We start from the raw sequence: 8420 nt of genomic DNA, 5'->3' as shown, positions 1-8420 counted from the left end.
TACAATAAACCCACGATATTTCGTAGATGAGGGGTTTACATTCAAGGTCCACCACTTGTCCAAGCTATTATTGCTAGTAGCCTGAGTTGTTTGGTCTCAAGATTCACCACTTTTATTGAGAATATGTTGGTGTTAAGGTCCACCACTTGTCCAACCTGTAAGGCTACATCTTAAAGGTTATTCTTTGTTACCACTTAGAGTGACCATGATAGGGTTTACTTGTCCAAGCTAACTCTATTGAAACATAGAGGGAAACAAAGGTCCACCACTTGTCCAAGCTACGGTCCATTGCAACATGGAGAGAAGGATGGTGCACCATTTGTCCAAGATAGTTTCCATTGAAACATGACGAGAAGCAAGCTGCACCATGTCTCCAAGATGCTAGGCTCCATCGAAATACATTAAACCCACGATATTTCGTAGATGAGGGGTTTACATTCAAGGTCCACCACTTGTCTAAGCTATTATTGCTAGTAGCCTGAGTGGTTTGGTCTCAAGATTCACCACTTTTATTAAGAATATGAGGGTGTTAAGGTCCACCACTTGTCCAACCTATAAGGCTACATCTTAACGGTTATACTTTCTTCCCACTTGGAGTGACCATGATAGGTTTTACATGGGGGTTTGGTTACAAGGTCCACCACTTGTCCAAGATAACTCTATTGAAACATAGAGAGAAACAAAGGTCCACCACTTGTCCAAGCTAGGCTCCATTGAAACATGGAGAGAACGATGCTCCACCATTTGTGGAAGCTAAGTCTATTGAAACATGGGGGGTTTACGTTCAAGGTCCACCACTTTTCCAAGCTATTATCGCTAGTAGCATGAGTAGTTTTATCTCAAGATTCACCACTTTTTCACTCTATGTGATTATATGAACAATATTTGGGTGTTAAGGTCCACCACTTGTCCAACCTATAAGGCTATATCTTAAAGGTTATTCTTTCTCACCACTTCGAGTGACCATGATAGGTTTTACATGGGGGTTTGGTTCCAAGGTCCACCACTTGTCCAAGCTAAATCTATTGAATCATAGAGATCAGCAAAGGTCCACCACTTGTCGAAGCTAGGGTCCATTGAAACATGGAGAGAAGGATTCTCCACTATTTGTCCAAGATAGGCTCCATTGAAACATGAAGAGAAGCAAGCTGGACCATGTCTCCAAGATGCTAGGCCCCATCGAAATACCTTAAACCCACGATAGTTCGTAGATGAGGGTATTACTTTCAAGGTCCACCACTTGTCCAAGCTATTTTCGCTAGTAGCATGGTTTGGTCTCAAGATTCACCAGTTTTCCACTCTATGTCATTACATTAAGAATATCTTGGTGTTAAGGTCCACCACTTGTCCAACCTATAAGGCTATATCTTAAATGATATTTTTTCTCACCACTTGGAATGTGCATGATATGTTTTACATGGGGTTTTGTTCCAAGGTCCACCACTTGTCCAAGCTAGATCTATTACATATATATTATACATACAATATTCAACTAGATTCCCTACCTATCATGTCCAGTAGCATGGATGCTCTAGCTTTAAGGTCCACCACTTGTCCAACCTATACTCTCTTATGTAAGGGAGATCTCGCTATAAATTCAAAATCTTCCCGCCTAAATTTAAAATTCAAAATCTGATCGCCTAAATTTAAAATATCCCGCCTAAATTTTAAAATATCCCGCCCAAATTTTAAAATTCAAACTTTTTAATAAAAAAATAAATTTTACCACTTAAATTTAAAATATTCCACGCGAAATTGATTTTAAATTCAAGTTTACCACAAAAAGATATCATTATACCACCTAAATTCAAATATGCAAACCTCAAATCATTATATTGTACATAAATTCAAACAAATTCAAATTAACAAGCCTAAACTGATATTAGTTTGCATAGATATGAATTTATCACACCTAAATTATGTCACCATGTTAGAGAGAGTGGTTAGAGAATTTGAACAAGGTCCACCACTTGTCCAACCTAGATACCAAGAAGGATTGAGTGTACAAGGTATTGTTTGGAGGTCCTTATAGGCCACTGGTCTCAAGGTCCACCACTTGTGGTAAGGGTCACCAAAAAGTGTATATATTCATCCAAAGAAATACATGTATTTTTGGTCTACATATCCTAGTTTCAACCATTTATCTCCATTAGGTGTATCACTAAACAACACTACTATTTTTGAGAAACAGAAGTTACAATCATATCTACAAATGGATTAGAGGAAAAGCAGCTCAGCATACATCCAGAACTCGCTACAAGAATCGACTTTAACAGATCACGCAAGTAAGTCTTCCATTCAAGTTTACTAGTATTACAATGTGTTAGTTATTTGTGATATTTATGTATGTATATATACTATGTGTGCATATCATAATTAAGTGTAATTGTGTATCTGCATTATGTATGAGTATTACAATGAAATAACACAAATATACATACATACACATAGATAACACAGACGCACACATACATGAGCATGTATTTTCAAGAGAGAGATAGCAAGATACAGAGATAGATAGATAGATAGATAGAGAGAGAGAGAGAGAGAGAGAGAGAGAGAGAGAGAGAGAGAGAGAGAGAGAGAGAGAGAGAAAGATAACATATTTCACTGTGTTTATGTATGTGGAAGAGAGGAAGACGATGTATGGGAATATGTGCACGTATTTTCAAGAGAGAGACAACAAGATAACAGATTTCACTGTGGTTATGTATGTGGAAGTGAGGAAGACGATGTGTGGGAATATGTGCATGTATTTTCAAGAGAGAGACAACAAGATAACAGATTTCACTGTGGTTATGTATGTGGAAGAGAGGAAGACGATGTGTGGGAATATTTGTATGTGTGCGGGGATATTTTTAAACTACGTATCTCTGTCTTTTGACGAGAGAGTGTGTGTGCAAGAAGAGTTACAGAGAACCATCTTCTCTATATGGAGAAAGACAGAGAGTGAGAGAGAGAGAAATACTTGTTTTTTCTCTATTCGTGAGGTGTGCAATGTCTCTTGAGAAGAAGCTATGCCCGATCCTGCCCTTCTGGAAAGCGTTGCGTACGCTGCTGTTTCTTTATCTTGTGCGCAAAATTTCAATCCTGTGCGCTCCACATGTGTGTTGTGTACGATGTCGGGCTTGCTCCTCTACGCGCGCGTATACTCCAACTGCACGTGTGCGATTCATGTGCGCTTTCTGTGTGTTTGCTGCTCGCCTGCTTTCTCTGTGTGCGTTGCTCGTGCGCTCTCTCTGTGCCTCATCTTGATAGGGTTTATTAGAATGCCACGTATGCTACAAGTCCATGTTTTATCATAGGATTAAAAAAAACAAAAGTAATATAAAACATTAACCAATTCACACGGCCAAAATTAAAGAAATCATGGTTGAAAATATGCAAAACATGCGTAACTCTATACTATGAATTCACTTAAACAGGCGCTGCCCCAGGACCCCGCCAGGAACAATATCCCAAAATCAGCCTCCCAAGCCCCGCCATCGAGAGTGTTATATTCCACATCCCCATCAAGAGCGCTACCCCCAAACCTCATGTGGAAGCGCTGCCTTGTCACCCCATTGTGGCATTGCCCTAAGACCCTGCATCTGGAGTGCTAAATGGGAACATTCTTCATTAGTGAAATTTTGAACATAAATTATATTTAGCATATACTTAAATATAATACAAATATTAACATATTAACTATACTACTAATTTACTATAGCAGTTCTAAATTATGTCCCATACTATATTTAAGGTGCCAAAGGTTTGGCCTTATGGTCCTAGATTTAGCCAAGTGGTCAACACATATAGGACCAAGTGCACAGTGTGCCACAGAACTTGGCCACCACTTCACTTGCCAAAGTTAAGGCCACATGGTCAATCCTAAGTTTCCAATGTTCTTATTATGTCACCTTTTGCCTCGTGGAAAACCTAGGCTTGTTTTCACATACTCAGGCACTTCAAACCATAATAAATTTTCATTACTCTTCGGCAACCCTTTTGTTCAAGTCTTTGAAAAAACGTTGTTTAAGGCCACCCTAAACCATTTTCATTTAGGGGTGTCTAAAACTAGCTTTTTGGCAATTCGAGAAGAAAATGGTCAAAGTTTTATACTTAGTTTTAACCACTTGACCAATTCAAATATTGTTAGGAAATAAAACGTAGATAAATAGATAATTGGGTAGATTACTTAATGGAGAGAGACAGATTTATATACACGCGATTATAGAGTAGAGAGAGAGAGAGAGAGAGAGTACACACGATATACGTGGTTCACCCAATGTGGTCTACGTCCACGGGAAAGCAACCACTCAATGGCTTTAGTACTTCAAAACAAGAAGTAGTTTACAAAGGGATTATACCCTTAATGGAGCTCCCGCCTTGCTTCACTCTCACCACCTCACACTCACCTTGTTGCATCAACTTCACACTCTGAAATGTGTGTAGAAATGGCCTCCTTTTATAGGCCAAAATGGCTGCCCTCTCTTATGAGAGACAGCCATGTGTAGCCGCCCTTGTGCGAATAAGTCCAAATCAGACCCTCCAATCCGCCCATGTGTGGCCGCCCTTGAGAAGACAAGTCCGCTTTTGAATTTGGCCACCGGCCACCGGCCATTGACTTCCGACCACCGGCCATCGGCCATTGACTATCGGCCACCGGCCAACTGACCGGTTGTTTTCCGACCACTTTGCGGCCGCCGTCCAGCCATAATATTCCGGCAAAAAAAAAGTCTCGGGGGCCTCCGTCCCCGAGGCCTCTAAAGTTGCCCCTGATTCTTGTCCGTGAAACTTTTTGGTTTCCGGTGAGTGATTTTCCTTCATGCACGATGGCTTCTCCTCATAATGGGGGCCTTACAAATGTGCACTTTTACCACAGAAAATTACAAGGGTAAATCAGGCTCCATACTTAACAATCTCCCACTTGGAGACTGATCTCCAAACCAAACCTATGACTGCTTTTCATTCTGGCTTCTTATCCTTGAATGCCGATTGAAGATGAGCAAAAGCTCAACTTCTCCTTGTTGACCACCTTTGTAATCATGTCTGCAAGATTTTCAGTTGTATGCACCTTTCCTAGCTTTAGATGTCCCTCTTCCAAAAGAGTGCGTATGAAGTGATATCTCACCTCAATGTGCTTTTTCCTTGAATGAAAGGCTGAGTTCTTCGCAAGATGGATAGCGCTTTGGCTATCACTATACAAGACACAATTGTCTTGTTTGAATCCAAGCTCTTCTAAGAATCTGTGAAGCCACAGAATTTCTTTGCTTGCCTCCGTCATTGCTACATACTCTGCTTCCGTGGTAGAAAGTGAAACCAATTTCTGCAGCTTTGAAGCCCAGCTTACTGCTGTGCCTCCAATCGTGAACACATAGCCAGTAGTGCTCCTTCGAGTATCTTTGTCACCTGCCATATCTGCATCAGTATACCCTTCTAGAAAAATATCAGTTCCTCCAAAATACAAAGCATTTGTTGTTGTCCCTTTTAGATACCTAAGTATCCACTTCATAGCTTGCCAATGCTCTTTACCTGGGTTGTCCATGAACCAACTCACAACTCCCACTGCATGTGCAATGTCTGGCCTTGTCCAAACCATAGCATACATTGGAGAACCTACCGCTGCAGCATATGGAAATTTAGACATATAGGCTATCTCCTCTTGTGTCTTTGGACACATATCCTTCGTTAATTTAAAATGACCAGCCAAAGGTGTAGAAACTGGTTTTTCATTTTTCATTGCAAACATTTCTAGTACCTTCTTGATGTAATCTTCTTGAGATAGCTTTATTGTCTTCTTCGTCCTGTCCCTTGATATTTTCATACCAAGTATCCTCTTTGCAGCACCTAAATCTTTCATTGAAAAAGATTTGGACAGCTCCTGTTTTAGGTCTTTGATGTCCTGCATGTTAGCACTTGCAATCAACATGTCATCAATATACAACATTAGGATGATGAATTTCCCATGTCCCAAATTCTCCGTGTAGACGCAGTGATCCGAGTTGCATCTTGTGAATCCATGATCCAACATCCATCGATCAAACTTCAAGTACCATTGTCTTGATGCTTGCTTTAAACCATACAAGCTCTTCTTTAATTTGCAAACCATTTTCTCCTTACCTTTTACTTCATACCCCTTTGGTTGAAGCATGTAGATTTCCTCCTCTAAGTCACCGTGAGGGAATGCCATATTTACATCCATTTGCTCGAGATTTAGATCATGAGCAGCCACAAGGCTTAAGACAAGCCTAATTGAGTTCATTTTTACAACAAGAGAAAATATTTCATTGAAGTCAATACCTTTCTTTTGAGAAAAACCTTTTACCACAAGCCTAGGCTTGTACCTTTTCTTCCCACCTTCTTCTTCCTTTAGCTTGTACACCCATTTGTTTTGAAGTGCCCGCTTACCTTTAGGCAACTCAACCAACTCCCATGTTTGGTTGCGATGTAGTGAGTCCATCTCCACTTGCATGATCTTCATCCATTCTTCTTTGGATTCATGTTGCATAGCTTCTTCATATGATTCCGGCTCTCCAGAATCTGAGATCACGAGATGGTTGAAGGAAGGAACAAACCTTTATGGAGGTCTACTTGCTCTTGTAGATCTTCGGGGAATATGTTGAGGCTCCTCATTTGGTTGACGTTGTTGCACATTGTCACCGTTTGCAGACCTTGATTCTTCACCGTCCTTAAGCTCCATGTACTCATCACCTGTTTCTTATTTTTGTTTTTTTTCCAAGTAATCTTTGTACATATTTTGTTCGTTAAAAATTACATCCCTACTCCTTAAGATTTTACCGTCTTCAGGATTCCATAGGCGATACCCAAAGTCTCCTTCTCCATAGCCAATGAAGAAACACTTTTTGGACTTTGCATCTAACTTTGATCTTAGGCTTCTATCTATGTGCATGAAAGCCTCACACCCAAACACTTTGAGAAATGCATAATTCACCGGTTTACCTGTCCATGCCTCTTCTGGAACTCCCCCATCCAATGCCGTTGAGGGTGACCGATTAATTAAGTACACAGACGTACTTACAGCTTCCGCCCAAAGCTCAAGCGGTAGGCCTGCATGTAGCCGCATGCTTCGTGCTCGTTCCATGATTGTCCTGTTCATCCTTTCCGAAATCCCATTTTGTTGAGGTGTCCTTGGGGTTGTCCTTTGCCTCCGAATGCCATTGCTAGCACAAAAGCTTGGTTGCAATATTCGCCTCCATTGTCGGATTTGAGGCATTTAACCTTGGTACCTGTTTCATTCTCCACAAAGGCTTTCCACCTTTGAAATATGGAAAATACATCGGATTTATTCTTCATGACATAAACCCATGTTTTTCTAGTCGCATCGTCTATGAATGTTACATAGTACAATGAGCCACCAAGTGATGGTGTACTTGCAGGACCCCAAACATCAGAATGAACCAACTCAAGGTTTTTATTTTTTCTTTCATTTCCTGATTTTTGAAATTTTACCCTCTTTTGTTTACCATAAACACAATCTTCACAGAACTCTAAGTCCACTTCTTTCAAACCTGGTAGAAGCTTCTTTGTTTGAAGGATTTGCATTCCTTTGGCACTCATATGCCCAAGTCGGTAGTGCCACACCGCACTGTCAACTTCTGTAGTTGCTGCACAAGCTGAAGGTTGCGTGCTAGCAGTACACAAGTAAAGTGTACCGACTTTTTCACCCTTGGCAACCACCAAAGATCCCTTTGAGATCTTCCACCGTTTGTTTCCGAATGCAATGTTGTGACCTCATCGTCCAATTGTCCTGTAGAGATCAAATTTTTGCAAAGAGAAGGAACATGCCTAACATCTTTAAGCTTCCATTCATTTCCGTTAGCAGTTTTGACAGAAACTGTACCTTTGCCGACAATCTCACAAGATTCATAATCTCCCAAGTATACATACCCAAAATTACCTTTGGTGTAGTCTTGGAAATGTTGCTTGTGTGGTGTCGCATGGAATGAAGCCCCGGAATCTACTATCCAGGAATTAGACACATTGTCTAATGAGAGAATTAGAGCATCTTGCTCTACTTTACCTGCCACATTGGCCTCCGATGTTGTCTTGTTGTCTTGAGACTCTGTCTCCTTCTTCTTCTTGGACCAGCAATCCTTCTTGACGTGGCCCTTCTTGCCGCAGTTCCAACATTCAAGAACTGACTTTGTGCGTGACTTGCTCCGCCTTGAGCGATCACGACCCTTTTGGTTTTTGAACCTCTCCTTAAGCCTTCCTCTTGTTTCCACTGATAGTGCAGCACTTGATGATTCTCCTGTGCTTCTCCTTCGTATTTCCTCGCTTAGGAGAACACCCACAACATCATCAAACTTAAGAGTATTTGTGCCAGAGATAGAATTACTTACAGCCATCACAAGGCTGTCCCAACTATCCGGTAGAGATGATAGTATAAGGAGAGCTCTTACTTCGTCATCGAAATT

This window comes from Adiantum capillus-veneris, chromosome 9, assembly GCF_014529385.1.
Source record: "Adiantum capillus-veneris isolate H3 chromosome 9, ASM1452938v2, whole genome shotgun sequence".
In the NCBI taxonomy this organism is placed as follows: domain Eukaryota; kingdom Viridiplantae; phylum Streptophyta; class Polypodiopsida; order Polypodiales; family Pteridaceae; genus Adiantum; species Adiantum capillus-veneris.
Note: the sequence above shows the minus strand (reverse complement) of the source record.